Below are 23,396 nucleotides of genomic sequence, written 5' to 3'. Positions count from 1 at the left end.
CAATCCTGCGTTGTTTAATTATACAAACTGAAAACTGTTTGCTTCGTTAGTGCATAAAAGGACCTCGCATGCCCACCTCATAAAGAAGATGCCACAAGCCTCACATGTGAACACTTGTACCTACTGGGGAACAATGATATCTTCAATATGTGCCACACTACTAATGAATGGGGCTTTGTCTTCTTGCTGGCTGCAGCGAACCAGTCCAAAAGGCATATTTCACTCAAATATTTGACCCGAGCAGCCTGTGTCAGTCCTCTAAACAGATTCATCATGTCAGTTCCTCAAGCAAGAAGCACCAGTAAATTGCTCAAGTGAGTGGAACGTGTAGCATGGAAAGGAAATAAATATTGGTACATTCCTTTCCATGTGCTGCAAACAGCTGTAAGCCTCAATCAGCTTTACTTCAAGTTACCGCAACTTAACTTTAACCGGTGAAGAACGGCCTAATTTTGTGAACCAGTTAAAAACGCAAGTGGTGCTGGCTGAATCTAAACTGCAGTGGTAATTAAGTCCTCGTGTTACAGCCGAGCATTTCTGTGAAGAAATAGAAAAATTCGATATTATACTGTGAACTATTCATCGTGAGCAAACATGTTTTAGTGGGTTAAAATCAAGATAGATGTAGAAGTCATATATAGCCAGCGTTTCATTTTGACATGCATATTGCACCATGGTGGGTATGGAATCTTAACTGGATTTTTATGTGCTGTGCTTTTGCGCCTATGCTTTTATTATTCACATGAGCTACCACTGCAAAGTGTAGATCCGCGCATGAAAAACCCGTAATGGGCTGGTCTGAGCTAGCTCGGGTGGCACTACTATAGCGTTGCCTTTGAGAAATATATTGTCTAGGAAATAAGCTCCTTGATTACATTTTTGTGAACGAAGACGTCGTAAAATCTATATTTTAGAGGCCCGTCATAAGTATACAAGCATTGGGAACGAGAGTGAACAAACGGAAACACTGCAGCAGATGACAAGCGTGAGTCCGTGCCCTGACGTCACGCGAGCGGCGCTCGCAGTGCCTCTCTTGGTCGTTCTCGGGGCTAATAGTGCCACTTTCGAACGAAAAGTTGTGCTAGCTGCAGATGCATCGTCAAACGTTCAAGCCGGGTGGGACTTCAGCCTTGATGAGAAAAACGTCCGTCGTTGGAGGGAGCATCAGGAGACACTTTTTGTGTGTGCCGCAACAAGGAGATGACAGCGGTAAGGAAGATAAGTGCCCGACAACAGAGAGGAGCTCTTCACCAAGATCGCGGCGTGTTTCAATATGTGCAAGCCATACGAGTCTAGCAGCGATGATGATGTAGAGTGAGCTCGGCATGTTCATATTAAATAAATGCTGTTTTCATTTTGTGAACGCTGTCCTCACTTTTTTGTTCCACCTACATTCGAGGTAAGTTCTAAAATTATTTCTGGCTTTGGACATTCGGGGGTCTGCTTAGAATCGGGGCTCGCCTAGATTCAAGCAAATACAGTAAATCACTGGATAAACTGCAACAGGTTACCTGGAGGCAGTTGCATATTGTCTCATTTGCCAACCCTCACAAGTATTCGCTAATATTTGGGCTGCTTCTCACCTGAATGCAAAAACTGCAACGCCCATAAGGTGGACCTGACACATATATAAATGTGGTATTGTAAAAAGTAGGCTGGGGAAAATGGAAGCGTTGATTTATACCTGTAAATAGCGTGTAATGTGTACTAAAATTCAGTGGAACCCCGATTATACAACTTTCTCGGGACCGTGGAAAAGTGTCGTAAAATGCGGGCGTCGTAAAATCCGAACAGCAAAAGTTATGCCTGTAAAAACACTGTTTCACGTGACAGATTTATGAGAAACTTCAATGTAAACTACAGACTAATACTGCGCAGGCCTTGGAAACTCAAAGCACCTAAAAAGTAAATGCGAGAAGAATACTGCAGTACAGTTGCCAATCATGCTTTATCGAACAAACCTTGTACTGCAATCCACTGCCGCGATTCCTGCCAGCCGGTGCGAACTTAAAAAAAAAAGTCGGTCAGTTTCTTTGGACCTTCTTCAACTTGAGGTGCAAGAGCTTTCACCTGAGTTTAGCAATGTCCAAAAGGAGGTCCTCTGCGGCATCGCGGAAACAGATTGAGGTTACGGATGCTGTCAATGTGTCCTAGCGCTTCAGCGAATGTGTTAGGCACATGTATGGCAACATCCGTGGCGTCATCGTGCTCGTCCGATGTCACAGCGGTGTTGACACGAGGCAATGCCTGGATGGCATCATCCAGCGACACCTCGCTGCAGATAGCAACATTGTGGTCGGTCTCAACATACTCGGCGAAGGTTATGGTTAGGTTTAAATCCTTGAAATTGCTGTCGGTGAAGCCTGCATCGGTCTCAATCACGCAGTTGATCGAGGTTGTCGCGTCTCCAGCAGAGGAAGCAGTCTCTCACTTGATGCCAAAATGTTTGAACAAGTTGGCGATTTGACACTGTTCCACGAACTGGGGATGAAATGCTTGGTGTCGAGCACAGCAACTTTCTTTTCCGACTCGTTGTGCTCCATAGCCGCCAGCCGACGCTGCACTAACCGCTTGTTGTAGCCTTGCTTCACGCACTTCATGATGCCAGCATCCAGCGCAGCCGACTTGTACAGTTGGGCGGAAAAAACACAACCTTTATATTCCTGAAGCTGGATGTATCTTGGATAGAGAGTGGCATGGTGCATTGTCCACGAAAAGTATCATCTTTCTTGCCTTAGCACCCATAGTGTTGCTGAGCTGCTGTGAAAAATTGAACAGCGAGGACATCATCCACGCCTTTTTATTGAAGTAGCTGCATGCTTGGCAGCATCTTAGTTTTAAAGCACTGTGGCTTTTCTAATTTCGCAATGATGACCACAGGCAGCTTCTTGGAACCGTCCTCATTGGCACAGAATAGTGCCATCAAACACTTCTTACTCTGCTTGCCACCGTGACGGCTGTCACCCTTAAATGCAAGGGTTTGCTGGGGGTTGCATGTGGTAAAAAATGCACTCTTGTCGGCGTTCAAAACGTCGCAGGGCTTGTATGCCACAATCATCTCCAGCAGTGACTGCATTGACTAGTTGACTGTCAAAATGCCCACGGAGGTACTTTCTTTGCAGGAGCAGCTATACACAATCCTGTTTAATTTTTTAGAACAATCCAGCCACCTGTTTGATGCCTGGAAGTCATCGATACCCAGATGCAGTGCTACAAGGTCAGCTTTTGCTTTGAGAATTGCGCCGTCAACATTGATTGCAGAGCTCCATGCTTAATGCAGCCACTTAACGAGTACCTTTTCTAACTTCTTGTATTGACCTTCTTTTGCTGCCTTCCATTTGAGCCCAGACTTGTTTGCATTCTCCAAGATCGTAGCTGTGTTTGCCAGGATCATCTTGAGTGAAGGTTCAGGTATCTTCAAGTTCCGGGCAATACTAGCTTTCGTGGCTCCATGCTGCTTTTCCACCTCCTCCATGATTTTCAGCTTAATGCCGATCGACAGAACTTCGCTTTCGGGTCATCATGCGTTGTCATCGCGGGACACAACCCAAAACTTCTCGACAGAACGACTTCTAAACTGAACGATCACGACAAACACATGCGAAAACTTAAGCCTCCCGCTGCAACTTGGTTGGCGATCTGTTGCTGCTGTGAGAGTGAGAACTTGGGATGCTTGCAACGCTTTTCCAGCGTGACAAGAGGCAATATCACCCGCAAGTAGAGAGGGAGAAAGTGATTGTGGAGAAGAAAAGGCACTATATCAGGACAGCGGGCGGCAGAGGCGGCTGCTGGGGATGTGAGAGGGAGAGAAACGAACTGTGAGACAAGGCACTGGGAAGAAAGCTGTGCCTGAGTGAACTGGTCGAGCGCAGTCAAGCACTCCGCATGCGAAGGGGTCCCCTCCTGAAGAGGCGGTGCGAGGAGAGGTGCGCGGGACTTTTCTTTCGTCTGCCGTCCAGTCCTGCGCTTCGCGTGGGTCGTCGTATAACGCTGGTCAGGCGTAAATTCTTGTCAGATAACCAAGGTTTTTAATGCATTGTTCTTGTGGAGAATTCGCTGGGACTGCGCTTATCCGTCGTAAAATCCGGGTTGTTGCAAAACCAGGGGACATATAACTGGGGTTCCACCGTAGTCGGAAATCTGCACTTGCTTTCGCAGCAGTGTTAGGTTTACAACCACGATGTGCATCGTGGCAGCAATCCTTTAGCGTGCACAAAATAAATGAGTGACTCAATTGACGACAGCACACCTTGCATGAACGTCGGGGTCAGGGTAAAAGACGGGCCATTGTCAATTGACAGCATTGTCGATTGCCATTGCCGCTGCTGTCGTTGCCTCCATCGCCCAATGTCAACGTCTGTTGCAACAACGATCACCTCATCAGAGATGTCTTTGCAGAATGAGGCAGCACTATCTGCACTCTGAAATCCCTCCATCAAAGCACCACCTGTTTCATCATCAGTAGCGTGCTGCCAGGGCTCCGTAATCTAAGCAGCTTCCACCATGTTGGTTTTGCTATCATGGGGGCTTTTGCCATGGTGCACAAAGCCCTGCTTTTCTGTTAATCAGCATGGCCCCCGATTCTAGCCATAACGATCGCATCGCTTTGGCGGCACTGAAAGGGGCTTTTAAAAAATGAGAAGGTTGCCGTGGCAACCTGTCAGCTTGAGAAGTTCAGAAGAAATGCTGGGGTGGGATTGCCACAAGCATCTCGCCATGTACTTCTCACTGGCTTGCACGGGAAAAACCCATGTCCGTCAGCCTTCGTCGTGTTGGGCTGCTAAGCATAAGGTCGCGGGATCAATTCCTGACCACGGTGGCCGCATTTTGATGGGGGCGAAATGTGAAAACACTTGTGTACTTGAAACACTTGAATTTAAGTGCATGGTAAAGAACCCCAGGTGGTCCAAATTGTTCCGGAGTCTCCCACTCTCGCGTGCCTCATAATCAGATGGTGGCTTTGGCGTCCAGGTACTCCAAGTAGTGCAGTGGAAGGTCCCTTGCAAAAACTAAGCCCCGGAGGGACTGAATCATCTGCAGGGCCTACTGAGAGGACAACGTTGAGGCTGCATTACCGCGTGATCGCTGCCGTCACCGCGTCACTGTCGCCATCGTTATCTGATGCAAGCATGTTCGTGATGATCGCCTCATCGGTTAGAACCACTTTCCGTATTCACTCGCATAAGGATCGCACTTTTTTGTCAGAAAAATTGATGCAAATTTAGGGGTGTGATCATTACGCAGGTTAAATTTCCCGCGGAAAGAAAGAAAAATTTGTTTCATCCCGTGCTTGCTGCGGGGTGCGGGAGACCAAAACGAAAATTGCGGCCGGCAGAGCAAGCCGAACACGCCGAACGCAATTTTTTTTTCTTCTCGTGAGTACATTACGTGCATTGAAACAGTTTCTTCCGTATCAGTGATGAATAATATTGTTAATATCGGCAAGTTTGCAGCAATAACGTAGCCATGTTCACTTTGAGGGGACAGAAACAGATGGGCGCACTTAGCTGCCAGTGACGCAGAAACGCATGGCCGGCGTGCTGCGGAAACTGCGGCATCTGTCTTCACTACTACCCTAATACGGCATGTTTCCGCTAAGGGTGGGCGAATATCTTAGCTGTGTTACAAGCGTCAGCGTATGAATAGGGTACACATTTAACGTATCAGTGTAAACGTGGCTACTATCATTGCCGCTCGCGATTTGTTGCGTGCCCACGAATGCAGATGAAAAGAATCGAAAGGCGCCTTTTTTGTTTTTGTTGACCACAACCACTATAAAGCCTAGTTTGGTTGTACCTCTTTTTGTCATGGAAATACGGAAAGCGATGAAAGTAATGAAAAAATGGGGCATCTACTTAAAGGGACACTAAAGGTTACTATTAAGTCAACGTGGACTGTTGAAATACTATCACAGAAACCTCGAAACGCTTGTTTCGTGCCAAGGAGAGACTTATTTTAAGAGAAAATGCGTTCTGAAGCGTCCGCGTACCTCTAGCGCAGTTCAAATCGCCCGCCCTCCGATCGAGGAGTACTGACATCATGGTCTCATAGTGACGTTGCGCCATCGGTGAGTAGAACGGCGTCCGCAGACGGCGCTACGGCTTTTCTGCGCAAAACGCGAACGCGCGGCCAGAAACAGAGCCAAGACAGAGCCGACAGCAGAGCGAAAGCGGGAGTATGGTGGCTAGCGGAAGGAGAAAGGAATTACGTCCCACATTACGTCCCACGGCACACGGAGAGTCCGTTTTCGTTAAACTATAGGCTGCGGCGAGCTCGCAGCGTGGTCGGCGTGGTCTATGAGAAGCGACGAGCCTTTTCGCACTCGCAACAGGGCATAAAAATGTGCGAATAGACGCAAAACTCGGCCTAGAAACGTGCTTCGCCACAGCCAGGGCTCAATACGACCCAAGCTGGCACGACCCAGATGTCGTTTCCCGCACCGCCACCAGGCGCCGCTACTATACCTCAAACTCCAGCGCAAGACGCCCATAAGCTGGTACTTCATTCTGTGACGCTAACTTCGACGCTCGTCGCAATGGACCCTGACACCGACAGATTGGCTCGCGATGGTGGGCTCAACTTCAGCGATTTGAGCACCGACGAGCACGACCTGCTGCTGAGGGCTCGCACTGCCGGCGTCGTTGCGTACTACGACGGCGGCCTCGACACCGGCTCTCCGGAGCGGGAAAGCAACAAGGGCTTCCCACGACATCACATGGACGTGGCATTCTCGCTGATTGTTCCAAATGGAAGTTTCGCGAGCCAGGAGAACCCTCACAGCACGACGCGATAACGAAACTACTGAAACTCCAAAGCGTGTGCGGCGCAGAGTCGAGCGCGCAGAGTCGAGCGAAAACGAAACCTTTCGAACACCCATATTACTGAAGGGTAACGTCAAAATGTTATTTTTTCTTAGAATCGAATAGACGTAGGCCGGTGAGTGTAGCTGGCAGCCTTCCATTGAAAATGAAAACGTATCGATGTTGATACTGCTCAGTGTCATCGCTTCTTGCTTGTGTGTGCCCTTTATGAAATGAGGAATGGTTTATCGCAAATCTGTATGGTCAAAACTGAACTGCAGAAGTAGTTTTCTTCATCCTAATGGCCTAATTAACTTCAGGTCAGTCGCTTATGTCCGCCAGCAGTGGACGCACGAACTTCGCGACTGTGACATATAGGCTTAACCTTGGCTGATCGTAATCGGCATCGGCTCAAACTGTGTGTGTGGATGGTGAGGGCTGAAGTTCATGCAGTCAATAACGCAACACCGCTTGCCACCCCCCATTACTTGCCTGTCCACAGGGAACGCAACTTCTCACGCCATGCGTTAGCTCATGATTATTGGCTCCTCGACACTCTCGTCGCTGTCGTCTACATGGTCCCGGCATGCTCTGCATAGAACACTCCTGACGTTGTACACAATGTGGCCTGTAACTGAGGGAGAGGTAAGGTAGGGTGTTTGAGACAATTAAATTCGGAAGTGTTCAAGAGGAACGTACCCAGCAAATTTCATCAACATCTGTTGATATCGAAAAATCGCCGCAGTTGCCCTTTAAGCACTCCCCATACGTGGCCCGATCGCGAAGATAGTGAAATACCGGGCCGACCCGCAGCGGAGGTGAAGCAGGCGTTAAGCACTCCCCACGCGTGGGACGACCCCGAAGATAGTGCGATGCTGGGCCGACCTGCAGCGGAGGTGCAGTTTGCCATTAAGGGCGCACATAAACAGCTCCGCTCGTCATCCTTTTTCGTGGAGTGGAAGGGCACTCAGTTTTCTTTTTCTTCAGTGAAACCAGGCGACCGCTTTTCCGGATGATGCAACATGAAAGGATCGAATCTCGTGCAACCCACCAAGCACAGTGCAGGTGCTCCTTTCGGGCTTCTCATCCTCGTGTGTTTTGAAATACTAAAAATATTGGCGTGCTTACCAAACGCAACAAGCAGATGAGCGTTTTTGTCTTTCGCAACCGAAACGCTGAGCAGACGATCAGGAACACTGCATCATCTGTGGTTGGAAACATGCAAGCTTAGATGACATTATTGATGTATCCTAACAGTATGTTTTATTTATTTTTTCAAATTATAATGTTTTCAATTGTGTTTTGAGAGTGTTTTACTTTATAAATGCAGACAGCTTTGCATAACATGTTTAAGTTTCGTGCGCCAGGCACGCTGGCGTATCGTAGCGCACGTCTGGTGGCATTATCGCAGAAGCGTCCCCGCTTCTCCCATTGTTTTGCCGTACGGACGACACATTGCCACATTCCAGTACACCATGGCGACCGCATGACCGCTAAAACTTTACATCTCTCGTCGCATTCTGTTCATAGCAGACGACGTGCTCGGTTGTGAATTAATTGACAGGAGCGTGTCATTTTGACGTCACCAAAAACGTGCCCGCGCCCCGCTGCTGGTAACATTGGTGCGGCCTCGGCCAATCGTGTACGGTGCCACCGAACTCTCGATCCGAACGACGATTCCCGATCACGCCCCTGGCATGCAAAGCTTGCAGCACTCTAGTAAGCCTTGTTGTAGTTAACTGGATTCTGCACCATGAGACCACTAGGTTGCAAGTTGCTGGAAATTAAGAACATCATGAACACTATGTTTAGCACAGTTAATTTTATTTGGTCGAAAGCGCTGAGCCATTGTCAGGTTGTCAGTAAGCGAGGCTGGACATAATATTATGGCATTGCTTACTGCACTGAAGTGCGAAGGCTAAGTTGGTTAAACGTGCTTACAATGTTTATCCAATTCTACTGCATCCTCTGAAAGCACCTCCAATTTATGGAGGCTTAAAGTAAAAAAATAAAAGTGTACCTGAGTGTAACATGCCGCTGATTCACAATAGAAAATACAGCATGCCCCCCACTTTTACAATCATTTATGTAAAGAATTTATGTAAAGGAATTTTTTTTAATGAGGTGTTGTAATGAAAGCGGTGTGCTGTTGTCACCATTTGCCCTTCATTGGCCACAGGTATCAAGCACACAGGGGTGGCATTCTCTAGCGATAATTTTAAATACTGCTATCGTTTTCGCTAGACTCTCCATAGGACTTCTCGAAATATGCGGCTGACAACACTCTGGGCACTGTGTCCAGATAGTGAGCTTGGCACAGCGTCATAAACGCTGGTTTCTGGCACTGTGCTTGATTACGTTGATTACGCCAATACATTCGGTGAAGAGTCTCGCGAAATCTTGCGAAGGAGTATCTCCAAAAGTTCTTGGCCAAGGATTCCGCTCTGGATTGTAGTAGAGCACAAAACGAATGAACAACTTTTGCAAGAACAATCTCTGTCACCACTTTGTGAGGGCGATGATGCATCTGATGGCTGTGATGGTAGGTTGTTGCCAACGCTGCGAGCATGGCGTTGCTGTATTGTATCCGATCGTAACACGGAGGCTATTTTCAGACCCATTTTCTAGTAAAAAAAGTGCTTGTTAGATTTGGGCAAATACGGTAACAAATTTTTTTAGTTACTAACTGAGAAACTACAAACAGACAGCAAGGACAACATAGGGGAAATTGTACTTGCTAATTGAATTAAGGAAATAATAAATTAATGGCAGTGAAAGAGGATGAAAACAACTGGTTGCAGGTGGGATACGAACCCACGTCTTGGCATTACGCATGCGATGCTCTAACCAATTGAGCAACCGCGGCGCCATTTTCCCATCCACTTTCTTGGGTATTTATGTTGTTACTATGTGGAGGTGGGTTTGCACAAGGCTCGCCCTCCGAGTGACGGTCAGGAACGGGCATGAAACTCCTCCACTCCGCAACATACAAAGGCGCTATGGCAGGGTTTGTCGACTCTCTGACACGGTACAGAGAAGGCTCCAGAGTCAGATTGCCAACAAACGCGGGTTTATTCATCCAAGCTACAGCACAGTGCAACAGTCACGGTGATTATGGGCAAAGGCTCATTGCAAGACCGATCGAGTACACGCGGCCGCTGCGCTAGGGCTAACCGGTAAGCAGTCCACTAAGCGCGAGAACGAGAAGTTGTGGGAGCAAAGGTCCCATGTAGCGAACTCTTTCTGGGCCTGTGAGCATCTGCCATGGCGATGAAGCACTCAGCGGAAGAGAGCTTGGCTGGAGAGGGCTCCCGGGGGCTGCCACTTGAGAGGCCAATCAGGGCGCATCCCGGTGACACTTGCTCATGCGGTGATTCAAGCCGGGGAGAGAGAAGCACGGTTTGCGCGGGAAATTAGCTCTGGCTGTGTCCGCCATGTTGCCATTACTGCAGCGGTTCCCGGAGAGAAGCACAACATGCGAGCTGATGGACGAGGTGTGGGAACACACCTCGATCTCCACTACTAGAACTAACCTTGGGACATAACGAGGGTCTCAAATCGGGCAACATTGATGCCTTCAGGTAGCATGTGTGGGTTTATTACAACTTGCCTTCACCCAAAAAGATCACATACTCCTGACGCCTGCGGCAGAAAGGATGTTCCACATCCGCCACCAAAGTTTGTGAATGGTGGCGCTTGCTAAAATTCCCAAGGTTATAGTAGTAAAAACATGAATACCGAAGAAAGTGGATGGGAAAACGGCGCCGCAGTAGCTCACTTGGTTAGAGCATCGCACTCGTAATGCGAAGATGTGGGATCGTTCCCCACTTGTGGAAAGTTTTTTCATCTACTTTCATTGCCATTAATTTGTCATTTCTTTAATTCATTTAGTAAGTACAAGTAATTTCCCGTATGTTGTCCTTGGTGTCTTTGTTGGCTTCTCAGATGTGGTGAATAAAAATCTGGCCCCTCGATTAACCCCCTTCTCATATCTGAGATTGACACATTTATGAAAGTCAAGGACAGAGTTATCAGATGCAAAGTGGATTAGGGCTCTTGCATTGTATCCTACATTACTGGGCTACCAAATGGCCTTAACCTTAAGTTTTTGAGACAGGAACAAGTCATCAGTGCAATATTCAAAGAGACATCCTTTCATTTAAGGCAGAACTGCAACTCTGAGAGTGTCTGGTAACGAAGCAAACTCTCGACCACCTTCTGGCAATACATTTGCTTGGAAACTTCGATTAGGATTTTCAGTACGCCCGTTCTATGCTGCTCACTGATCTTCAAAAAGAATTTGAAGACTGATTCTAGGACATCTCTAGCCTTGGGACATGTTTTGCCTCGCTAAGGAATACCAGGCTTTTCTCACTGCAATTCTCTATGCGAGTAGAAAGGGTGGCTTTCAAACTACAGATGAAACTGCTGCAGGCCAGCAGGACGATGTTCACATAGAAGTTTGATATCAGGGTGTGAGAATTTTAGAAATTCCTCTTAATGAATGCACACTCCCTGCATTTCATAAAAAAGCTGCGAGAATCACCGCTATGTTTAGGAGCACATATTGGTGTGAGCGGCTATTTTCTTTGATGAACGTGAACAAGATGTAGCCGGGCTCAATGATGTCCGATGCTAGTGTGGCGCGAATATTCGAATTTCAGAATAGTATCAGATATTGTTCTAGTCAATATTTGATTTGCAAAAACAATTCATATTCAACTTTTCGAAGTGTAATAATTGGTTCTCCAATTCAGTTTCGCCACCATACAGTTATGTGGTGAAGCATATCTGTCTTGCAGTAAAGCATACCTAAAATGGAAAGAAGCACTGTAACAGGACCTAGTATGCATTCCTTAAACATGTGTGCGCACTTCATCTTTGGTTACAGTACGAAAACCATGACGTCTAATAATACCTGTGTTACATGGACAACCCTAAAGGGACCCTGAAACGATTTTGTACAAACATGCTGAGTCATTAGGGTAGGACTCTGGGTGTATATCAACTGGGAAAACCGGGAATTCTCTGGGATCTTGAATAGTCTGGGAAAACTCGGGTAATTTGTGCTTCAATCAGGGAAAATTAGCTGTCATTTTATTAAAAGGGAACGAAAGTCACGCTAATGCTGGTTCGAGTAACAGACAGGAATTGTAACGAATTGTCTTTGACACCGTGTTGTTAGTTGCCAGTTTACAGTCAACGACCTATTTTCCGATACCTGATTTTTGTGAAATTCCCGATAATGCAAACGGCTTCGCAACACCACAACATACCTCATACAGTCAATGTGTAAGAACGTCTGTAATTTCAAACGCAAGAACCTTTCGCTGTCTGATTTTCCGGACTTTTTGCCGCTACCGCAGGTCCAAATCGGCGTTAATCAAAGCCCACACCGCCTTTTTGATTGTCTCGCCTCGAACCAGCGCCATGGTGGTGGCTATGGCAACGCTAGGCTTAGCTGCTTCGACGTACGCTATTAAGGTTCTTTCCGTTCGGTGCCGTGTTTTTCATTGAAAGAATTCGCCACTGTCAGTAATGGAACCGACTCCGCCTCTGTAATCCTTGTGATTGGTTTGGAAGCTTAGAAATCATGACGCATTGCATAATGCCGGTTCCCGAAGGCAGCTTTGCCTCAGTACAGTGATGTTAAGCCTGTTTCAGATGATGCGATTTTCATTTTTTGCGATGAAACTCGCAGTCGCAGTGCCAACCCCCTGATTTTCTACTGCGAACAACTGGTTGGTCATACAGTCACAGCGAAATTGCACGCAGAGCTATTTGCCGGTTTGTTTTACGAAAGGGTGTCTCGCTCAACAAGTGCAACGCGCGGAGACGTGTATTGCCGAATTTGGTACGTACGTGACGGTAGAATAAAAAATTTGTACCACAGTTTCCATTCTCCCATTTCCATGCGTTCGTTGACACGCTATGCAGCAAATGAAGTGCATTTTCACGTTTGCTTTGTACAACTGTGCGAGTTGCCACGAGTGGACATGGCCTTTTGGGGTCTTCACAATTTTCTTTTGTTGAATAGCGTACAAAAATAGTGTGTACAGAGCAGCTTAAATAATTTCAACCTCGGCAAGGGCAAATGACAAGACAGCAAAGCATCCGAAGTTTCAACGTTGTGCTGAATGTGGTGCCGTTCAGTTGCATTTTCTTGTCGGTTTTCGAGCGTGAATTTCCCGATGCATCTTGAAAGGTTATCTTACCTCACTTACTTATTAAATTTGACAGAGCAAATGTGTAGGCTATTGTAATGAATTTTCTACGATAGCATTAACTCCATGGCTCGAATAAACAGCGTCTTTAATTTGTTTTTGAATATTTCATGCACGTTAAGTTGATCCTGTTATCTGGAGAATTTTTTTTTCAGTTGAAGTGGGAGGCAATGCACCAAGGCAACCAGTAGGCAAGCTCTCCCAAGTAACAAAGGACCTAATAAAGAAACGACAAAGAATGAAAGTGTCCAACTCCAGAGATAAGATAGAATTCGTGGAACTGTCAAAACTGATTAACGGAGCGAAAATAGGTGATATTCGAAACTATAATGTGAGAAAGACTGAAGAAGCCGTAGAAAAATGGACGCAGCCCGAAATCAGTGATAAAGAAAGATGTATGCACTGAAAGATAAGCAGGGTAATATCACCAGCAATCTCGAAGTTATAGTAAAGGAAGTGGAAGAATTCTATACTGACCTGCACAGTATCCAGAGGAGTTAGGATACCTCAATTAGAAACAGTAATGAACAGGATATAGAAACTCCTATATCTAGCGACGAGGTCAGAAGGGCCTTGCAAGACATGAAACGAGGAAGAGCAGCAGGAGAAGATGGAATAACAATCGATTTAATCAAAGATGGAGGAGACAAGTGTCTGTCGACTGCAAGGGTCCCAGAAAACTGGAAGAATGCAAACATTATACTAATCCACAAGAAGGGAGACGTTAAAAAGTTAGCTTGCTCCCAGTATTATATAAAATATTCACCAAGATAATCAAATAGAATAAGGGCAACACTGGACTTTAGTCAACCAAGGGAGCAGGCAGGTTTCAGGAAGGAATAGTCTACAATGGATCACATCCATGTCATCAATCAGTTAATCGAGAAATCCGCAGAGTACAATCAGCCTTTTTATATGGGTTTCATAGATTACGAAAAGGAATTTGATTCAGTAGAGATACCAGCAGTCATAGAGCCATTACGTAATCAAGGAGTACAGACTGTTTACGTAAATATCTTTGAAAATATCTACAGAGATTCCATAGCTACCTTAATTCTCCACAGGAAAAGTAGGAAGATATCTATAAAGAAATGGGTCAGACAAGGAGACACAATCTCTCCAATGCTTATTCACTGCGTGCTTGGAAGAAATATTCAAGCTGCTAAACTGGGAAGGCTTAGGAGTAAGGATCGACGGCGAACACCTTATCAACCTTCGATTTGCAGATTACACTGTCCTGTTCAGCAACCCTGGGGACAAGTTACAACAAATGATTGAGAACCTTAACAGAGAGAGTGTAAGAGTGGGGTTAAAGATTACTATGCAGAAGACAAAGATAATGATGAATAACTGTGCAAGGGAACAATAGTTCAGGATCGCCTGTGAACCTCTAGAGTTTGCGAAGGAGTATGTTTACAATTAATCACAGGGAACCTCGATCACGAGACGGAAATTCATAGAAGAATAAAAATGGGTTTGATCGCATACAGCAGACATTGTCAGCTCCTGACTGGAAGCTTACCATTATCATTGAAAAGGAAAGTGTACAATCAGTGCATTTTACCGCTGCTGACGTATGGGGCAGAGGCTTGGAGACTGACAAAAAAGCTTGAGAACAAGTTAAAAGAAATGTGCAAAGAGCGATGGAACTAAGAATGGTAGCAGGGTCTCTACCAACCTGGAAAACCAGGAATTCTCAGGGATTTTGAGTAGTCTGGAAAAACGCAGGGAAAACTCCGGGAATTTCTGCTTCTATCAGGGAAAAATTAGCGGTAACTTTATTGAAAGGGAACCCAAAGTCACAGTAATGCTGTCCTGAGCAACAGAGAGGAATCGTAACGAAATGTCTTTGACGCCATGTCCTCGGCTGGAGGAGTTGCCAGAGTACAGGCAACGAGCGACTTTCCGGACGCCAGATAGTTCGGACAGCTTCGCGGCACCACTATGTACCCCATAGGGTAACTGTATAAGAAAGAGCGCCTGAACTTTCGGACGCAAGAACCCTTTGCTGTCCGATTTTCTGGACGTTTTGCCGTGACCGCAGGTCCGAAACGGCATTAATAAAAGCCATAACCGCCGCCATTTTGGTAGCATCGCCGTCTTCAACCGGCACACTCGCACGCAGATCCGCTGGCAGCCGTTGCCACCCCCGCGGCAATGCTAGGCCTAGCTAGTTCGAGGTTCGGTATTAAGCTTGTTGCCGTTCTGTACCGTGTTTTTCATTAAAAGAATTTGCCGCTGTCAGCAATGGCACCGACACCGCCTTTGTGGTCATCGCGATTGGCTTCGAAGTTCGGAAAGCACGGTGCGTTGCGTAATGCCGGTTCCCGAAAGTCAGCTTCACCTCATTACAGTACTGTTACGCTGTGAAGCATAACAAGTGTGGGAAGGGGCAACTGTCGCAGGACACAGTATGTATTATTAATTATACACGCATGAACCCGCCATCTTCTGTCACAGTACGAGCACTGATATGCCTAATAAGTGTACTGGCCGGCCTTCAGAGCTTTTTCGGGTGTGCCTGTGGCGATTTGAGCCCTTAAGGGCTATAAAAGACTTGCATTTATTTATTCGGACATTTTCGCGGCCCCTATGGAGTCCGGAAAATCGGACGCTGTCTGCACAACTGTCCAAGAGGATGCCTCAAATAGCCTGTGTGGCGAACGCGCAGCCAAAGGAGAACAAAAAGACAAAGGACCTGCGCATTGAGAAATGAACCGGAAAGGAAGCATGCTGCCGCTTTTTTGAAGGAGCTTGCACTCTAAAAGCAACATGTTGGCTGACACCGAGATGCAGGTGTCCCTCATCCAAGCAAAAAATCTCTTTAATACAGTGAAACACAATGCAGCATGGGCTGAAAGTATGTCAGGACAGTTGAGGTTGACTTGCCAGCTGTTGCGAGAGAATGTCACTTGTGATAAAGTTCAGGCCTCATACCAACTAGCTTGCTATCAGTTGATAGAAATAGTTCATATTCGAAAATATTCCGTATGCATCTCTTTTTTATTCGTATTTGAGAATGTTTGACTCAATTTGCTATAGGTTTTACTATTTCTTTCGAATATATTTTATTCACTGTGCATTTTACAAGCCCGTCCCTTCTGTTTTCTTTTTGAATAAAATAAACACTACCCTTTACTATTCAAATTGGATAAAATTGGTTTTTATTTTCCAACATGTTTACTAGAGAGTGAAACCTTTGGGCGACATGATGTAGGGAGCCTGTCTTGACATAAAACAAAGTTCTGTGTCACTCGGGGAATATTGCAGTGGCACTCGGGGAGAACCTGGAAAACTCTGGGAATTTGGGAATGTCAACTTGGTAGACACCCTGGCTAGGCATAACCTTAAGAGACAGAAAGAGAGCGGTTTGGATCAGAGAGCAAGAAGTTGTCGACGATATTCTAATAGACATCAAGAGAAAGAAATGGCACTGGGCAGGTCATGTAATGCACAGATTAGATAAACGTTGGACCATTATGGTTATAGAATGGGTACTAAGAGAGGGGAAACACAGTCGAGGACGGCAGAAGACTAGGTGGGGCGATGAAATTAGGAAATTTGCGGGCGCTAGTTGGGATCGCTTGGCGCAGGACAGGGCTAATGGAAATCGCAGGGAGAGGCCTTCGTCCTGCAGTGCCTGCAGTGGACATAAAACAGGCTGTTGATGATGATGATGATAGTTTATGAACAGTGTAGTGCATAAACGGATGACATTAAGGTTGTCACTTTTGCAGTGCATACACAAACATTGCTAAAGGTGTCATGTTGGATTGTTGAAAATAAGACCAATTCTATATATCGCAGTTACATTAACAGCATTTTAATTGACCACTTGACGAAAACTTCACTTCGCATAGATTCCAACACATGCACTGAATCTGCAGTTTTCTTGCTGATTAATGTGGTCATTGCTGCAAGGCCACATTTTGTAGATTTAAAAACAAAGTTCGATAAATTAGTTTGTTGCAACATATTAAAAAAAATGCTTACATCGCTGTGATTGCTACACCAGAATTTGATACAAACACGCACACTTATAGTATGCGGACAAATGCTCGGACAAACTCCAGAATGTTTGCATCCTGATACTTATGGAAGTGAACAGTTTCATACCATGTCTGTTAATGAGAGGGAGAAAGAAAACCTAATTGTGTTCATGGGACAAAATTGCATTGATAAGCTTAGAGATATAGTCATTGCTTAACACTTTAGAAATTTATAATTATAGCTTGCTATCTACATTGAAGCAGCCTTTCAACAGCAAGGAAAGGAATCAGTTTTTCGACCTTTGAGCATTGAATTGCAGGCAATGCAAGCGGGCATAAAATTCTGCAATTATAATCTGATTAGGAATACCAGATAGGAAAATTGAGGCTTTCATTTGTACTTTCTCTGGCTTAACAATCTAGTTTGAAATGACTCCCATAAGCATGTCGTAACAGTGTTGATCTTCATCATCGTCATCAGCTTGGCTACGCCCGCTGCAGGGCAAAGGACTCTCCCATACTTCTCCAACTACCCCGGTCATGTGTAATTGTGGCCATGTTGTCCCTGCCAACTTCTTAATCTCATCCACACACCTAACTTTCTGCTGCCCCCTGCTACGCTTCCCTTCCCTTGGAATCCAGTCTGTAACCCTCCATGACCATCGGTTATCTTCCCTCCTTATTACATGTCCTGCCCATGCCCATTTTTTTTCTTCATTTCAATTAAGATGTCACTAACTCGTGTTTGTTCCCTAACCCAATCTGCTCTTTTCTTATCCCTTAACCCATCATTCTTCTTTCCATAGCTTGTTGCGTCGTCCTCAATTTCAACAGAACCCTTTTCGTAAGCCTCCAGGTTTCTGCCCCATACGTGAGTACTGGTAGCACACAGCTGTTATATACTTTCCTCTTGAGGGATAGTGGCAACCTGCTGTTCATAATTTGAGAATGCCTGCCAAACGCACCCCAGCCCATTCTTATTCTTCTGGTTATTTCAGTCTCATAATCCGGATCCGCAGTCACTACCTGCCCTACGTAAATGTATTCCCTTACCACTTCCAGGGCCTCGCTGCCTATCGTATGCTGCTGTTCTCTTCCGAGACTGTTAAACATTACTTTAGTTTTCTGCAGATTAATCTTTAGACCCACCCTTCTGCTTTGCCTATCCAAGTCAGTGAGCATGCATTGCAATTGGTCAATATCATCAGTGAATCGCAAGTTACTAAGGTATTTTCCATTAACTCTTATCTTCAATTCTTCCCAATCGATGTCTCTGAATACCTCCTGTAAACATGCTGTGAATAGCATTGGAGAGATCGTATCTCCCTGCCTGACGCCCTTCTTTATTGGGATTTTGTTGCATTCTTTATGGAGGACTACGGTGGCTGTGGAGCCGCTATAGATATCTTTCAATATTTTTACATACGGCTCATCTACACCCCGATTCCGTAATGCCTGCATGACTGCCGAGGTTTCGACTGAATCAAACGCTTTTTCGTAATCAATGAAAGCTATATATAACGGTTGGTTATATTCTGCACATTTCTCTGTCACCTGATTGGTAGTATGAATATGGTCTATTGTTGAGTAGCCTTTACGAAATCCTGCCTGGTCCTTTGGTTGACAGAAGTCTAAGGTGTTCCTGATTCTATTTGCGATTACTTTAGTAAATACTTTGTAGGCAACGGACAGTAAGCTGATCGGTCTATATAATTTTTGAAGTCTTTGGCGTCCCCTTTCTTATGGATTAGGATTATGTTAGCGTTCTTCCAAGATTCCAGTATTCTCGAGGTTACGAGGCATTGCGTATGGAGGGTGGCCAGTTTCTCTAGAACAATCTGCCCACCATCCTTCAACAAATCTGCTGTTACCTGATCCTCCCCAGCTGCCTTCCCCCTTTGCATAGCTCCTAAGGCTTTCGTTACTTCTTCCGGCGTTACTTGTAGGATGTCAGATTCCTCTAGGCTTTTCCTTCATCCATTACTGTCGTGGGTGCTACTGGTACTGTATAACTCCTCAGTCACTGGAACTATCTCATCCATATTAGTAATGATATTGCCGGCTTCGGTCTCTTAATGCATACATCTGATTCTTGCCTATTCCTAGTTTCTTCACTGCTTTTAGGCTTCCTCCGTTCCTCAGAGCATGTTCAATTCTGTCCATATTATACTTCCTTATGTCAGCGGTCTTACGCTTGTTGATTAACTTGGAAAGTTCTGCCAGTTCTATTCTACCTGTGGGTTAGAGGCTTTAGTACATTGGCGTTTCTTGATCAGATCTTTCGTCTCCTGCGATAGCTTACTGGTATTCTGTCTAACGGAGTTACTACCAAATTCTAATGCACATCCCTAATGATGCCCATAATATTGTCGTTCATTGCTTCAACACTAAGGTCCTCTTCCCGAGTTAAAGCCGAATACCTGTTCTGTAGCTTGATCTGGAATTCCCCTATTTTCTCTTACTTCTAACTCATTTATCGGCTTCTTATGTACCAGTCTCTTCGGTTCCCTCGTCAAGTCTAGTCTAATTCGAGTTCTTACCATCCTATGGGCACTGCAGCGCGCCTTGCCGAGCACGTCCACATTTTGTATGATGCCAGGGTTAGCACAGAGTATGAAGTCTATTTCATTTCTAGTCTCGCCATTGGGGCTCCTCCACGTCCACTTTTGGTTATCCCGTTTGCGGAAGAAAGTATTCATTATTTGCATATTATACTGTTCTGCAAACTCTACTAATAACTCCAGCCTGCTTCTTGCCTACCCTGGCATTGAAGTCGCCCCTCAGTATGGTGTATTTTTTTTTTACTTTACCCATCGCCGATTCCACGTGTTCATAGAAGCTTTCGACTTCCTTGTCATCATGACTGAATGTATGGGCTTAGACCTGTGCGACCTTCACTTTGTACCTCTTATTAAGTTTCACAACAAGACCTGCCAACCTCTCGTTAATGCTATAGAATTCCTGTATGTTACCAGCTATAACTTTATTAATCAAAAATCCGACTCCTAGTTCTCGTCTCTCCGCCAAGCCCCGGTACACAGGACGTGCCCGCTTTTTAGCACTGTATATGCTTTTTTACTCCTTACCTCACTGAGCCCTATTATCCCATTTACTGCATGCTAGTTCCTCCAATAGCACTTCTAGACTCACCTCATTAGATAACGTTATAGCGTTAAGCGTTGCCAGGTAGCACCCTCTTAGCACCCTTTGCTGCGTCACAAGTCTGACCGCCGCCATAGTCGGTTGCTTCGCAGCTGCTGGGGACTGAGGGCCGGGGTTTGATTGTTGTATTGATATAGGAGGTGGCCAATCCTGCTCTGGTGAGGGAGTGCTGTACCGTTTCCGGTCACCGGGGTCAGGCCGCACTCTAGGCCTGTTTTTGCAATTTTATCAACACGCGGATTTTTTTCCCTGGTGGAATCCAGTAGAAAATTGCGCGGCACCGGGATTCGAACCACGGTCCTACCGCATGCAAGGCAGATGCTCTACCTCTACGCCACCGCTGCCACCAATGTTGATCTAATACAGGTTAATACAGGCTTAAGAAATCTGGATGACTACTATAGAAAGTGATGAAACTATAATATCTAATAACATTAATAATATAATAATAATATTTATTTCCACAAAACAGGCTGACCGCGAGGCTGAGCAAAAAGGTTTAAAAACCTACGGCAAGAGTGCATGCCGTGGGCTTACGATCCTGCATTATGAATAGCGCATATTGATATGGTCTTGTTAGAAGTTCAGAGTATACTACCAGTGCGAGACACAGGACAACAAAGTTTACGTGAAGCGTGTCTATTAGAATGCTCTGATACAATGTACAGGTTTCTATAAAAGTTACGGGAACTGCCAAAGAAATTTGATACGTTGGCTTTTGCGTCTTTAGAAATATTCAGAGAGGACTCCTATATATATATTCACAGCACAAGCACTGCGATGGACGAACAAGGCTAGCGCTAAGGTTGGATTTCACTACAGAATTTCCATTCCACGTTCAGTAATCACACAGATCATTTGCGGCTTTGTCCAGGGGCAGATGCGGGCTTTCGGGTTGGTGCTTGTTGCGTTTGGTGCAAGAATATGGCTAGGAGCAGGCACTGCATATGCGTAATCAGGAGCAATATGCACACACCATTTCTCCAGAAGCTGTCGCTGATCATGGGTAATGCGAGGATTTTGTTGGGCTGACACGATGACTTCGTGGCAGCCGAATTCCGAATACTGCATACGTGGTGAGGGTAGCTGTATGAACTTGATAGGTCATCTTGTACATTGTTGTAGTGCAGGCAGAATGAAACGGTCATAAAAGGCAGATAAGACAACACACAGCGTTGAACCAGCTGTGAACAGCTGTTTACGTGCGCTGTGTTGCACTGAACTTCAGAAACCACCATTGCGCACTCCAAAACAGATCTTGAACACGTTTTTAAATTACAAAACATGTATATTCTTCGCTCCTAATAAAGAAAAGTCAACGGTATACAATGTAAATTAAACATTTTACTCAATACAATAAAAAAATTATGCAGCGTGTGCCACGAAACTTGGCATTAAGCAACCCTGGGCATCGCACCAGTCGCATTGTTGAGATCGCAATCATGGGAAATGGACCCTTTAAGAATTGCATTGCAACACATGCGACTGCACTGATTTTCGTCGTTTCAGTCGCAGCATGTGAAACGGCCTTTACGCGTTGAAGCGTACGTGAAGTGTTGTGGTGAAGCTTAACAAGCGTGGGAAGGAGCAATTGTCACAGGACACAGTACGTATTCCATTGTTATACACGCATGCACCCTCTGTCTCCTTTCGCAGTACAAGCACCGATATGCCTAATAAATTTACTGGCAGGCACATCAGAGCTTTTTCGGATGTGCATGTGAGGATTTGAGCCCTTAAGGGGAGTAAAGGACATGCATTCATTTCTTCGGACTGCCCAATTTGATTTTTCGGACGTTTTTGTGGCCCCGGGAGTACGAAAAATCGGATGTTGACTGTACAACCGACTAAGAGGATGCTTCAAATGGTCCGTGGGCCGAGCGCGTGGCAGAACGAGGACAAGAACAGAAATGACCGTCGCATTGAGGAATGATTGGGAAAGGAACTGTGCTGCCTGTTCTTTGAAGGAACTTGAACTCAAAAACCAAAGTTTTGGCTGATGCAAAGATGCAGGTGACCTTCATCCAAACCTAAATAAACTTTTGAAAGCAGTGAAACTCTAAACGGAGGCATTGTGTGTGAGTGAAGAGTATGTGAGGACACTTGAGGTCGACCTTCCAACTTCTGAGAAAATCTCACTTGTGACACATTTTGGGCCTAATACCAATGATCTTGCTATCACTTAATAGAAATAGGTTATTTTCGAAAATATTTGCTTCTGTGTGCGTCTCCTTTTATTCGTACTTGAAAATGTTAGACTCTATATATGATGGGCTTTATCATTTTTCTTTTTCAAAGATATTTTACTTCCTATCCATTTTTCTATCCCCTACTTTCAATTTTCTATTTTGAATAAAATAAACACTACTCCTTACTATTCAAACTGGATTGAGTTTATTTTTTATTTAAATGCTCACTTGAGAGTGACAGCTCAGGGGAAACCTGGAAAACTCAGGGAATTTGAAAATGTCAGCTTCGTAGACACCCTGTAGGTGCTTCTCATCATTATGGGATGCATCTAGGTGCTCCACGTTAGGCATGTAATTTAATATAAGGATTTAAATATTTACAGCGCTAATGATCGCTGCGGCGCCGCTCTCTTGAGTTTTCAATCACCCCCTCCCAATTGATGTAGTGAGGCCAAGTGACGTCATTTGGGCGAGCTGTGCGCCTGGCTACACAGGTTGGGTCACCGATAATTTTTTCAACTTTATGGTGAACAAATGATGTTCGAATATTGGTTTCATATATTGGCCTTGGAATTGACATCTGCACACTGACTTCCGGAAATCATTTTAAGCGTTTAAAGGCTGAAAAGCATTCATTAGCGCAGTGTTCAGTCGCAGCCATGTACAGTCAACGAACAATGTTCTGAATGGCCGGCTTTTGGGACGTGTCCGGTAATTTGGAAGCCTTGGTGGCACCACCACCCGATAAAGTAAATGTATAAGAACGTCTGAAATTTCGGACGCAACAAACCTTCGCCGTCTGATTTTCCAGACATTTAGTCATGACGGTAGGTCTGAAACAGAATTAATCGAACCCACCACCTATTTCTGTTGCCTCACCGCCTTGAAACGACAAACTTGCATGCAGATTTGCTGGCAACCGTAGCCACCACTGCGGCAACACTTGGTCTAGCTACTTTGGTGTTCCGTTTTTTTTTATCGAAACAATTTGGTGCTGTTATCAATGGTGCTGACTGCCTTGGTAGTCCTCAC

At 45.3% G+C, this 23,396-nt stretch overlaps 1 protein-coding gene across 4 annotated transcripts in view; it reads left to right on the top strand.

Moving 5' to 3' along the window:
* The window catches only part of SMC3 (structural maintenance of chromosomes 3), a 463,962-nt gene that overhangs the window by 65,187 nt on the left and 375,379 nt on the right, over window positions 1–23,396 (top strand). The gene's annotated exons all lie outside the window — the stretch shown is intronic.

This window comes from Dermacentor variabilis, unplaced genomic scaffold (assembly GCF_050947875.1).
Source record: "Dermacentor variabilis isolate Ectoservices unplaced genomic scaffold, ASM5094787v1 scaffold_12, whole genome shotgun sequence".
NCBI classification, from domain to species: Eukaryota; Metazoa; Arthropoda; class Arachnida; order Ixodida; family Ixodidae; genus Dermacentor; species Dermacentor variabilis.
Note: the sequence above shows the minus strand (reverse complement) of the source record. Positions and strands in the feature narration are given on the sequence as shown.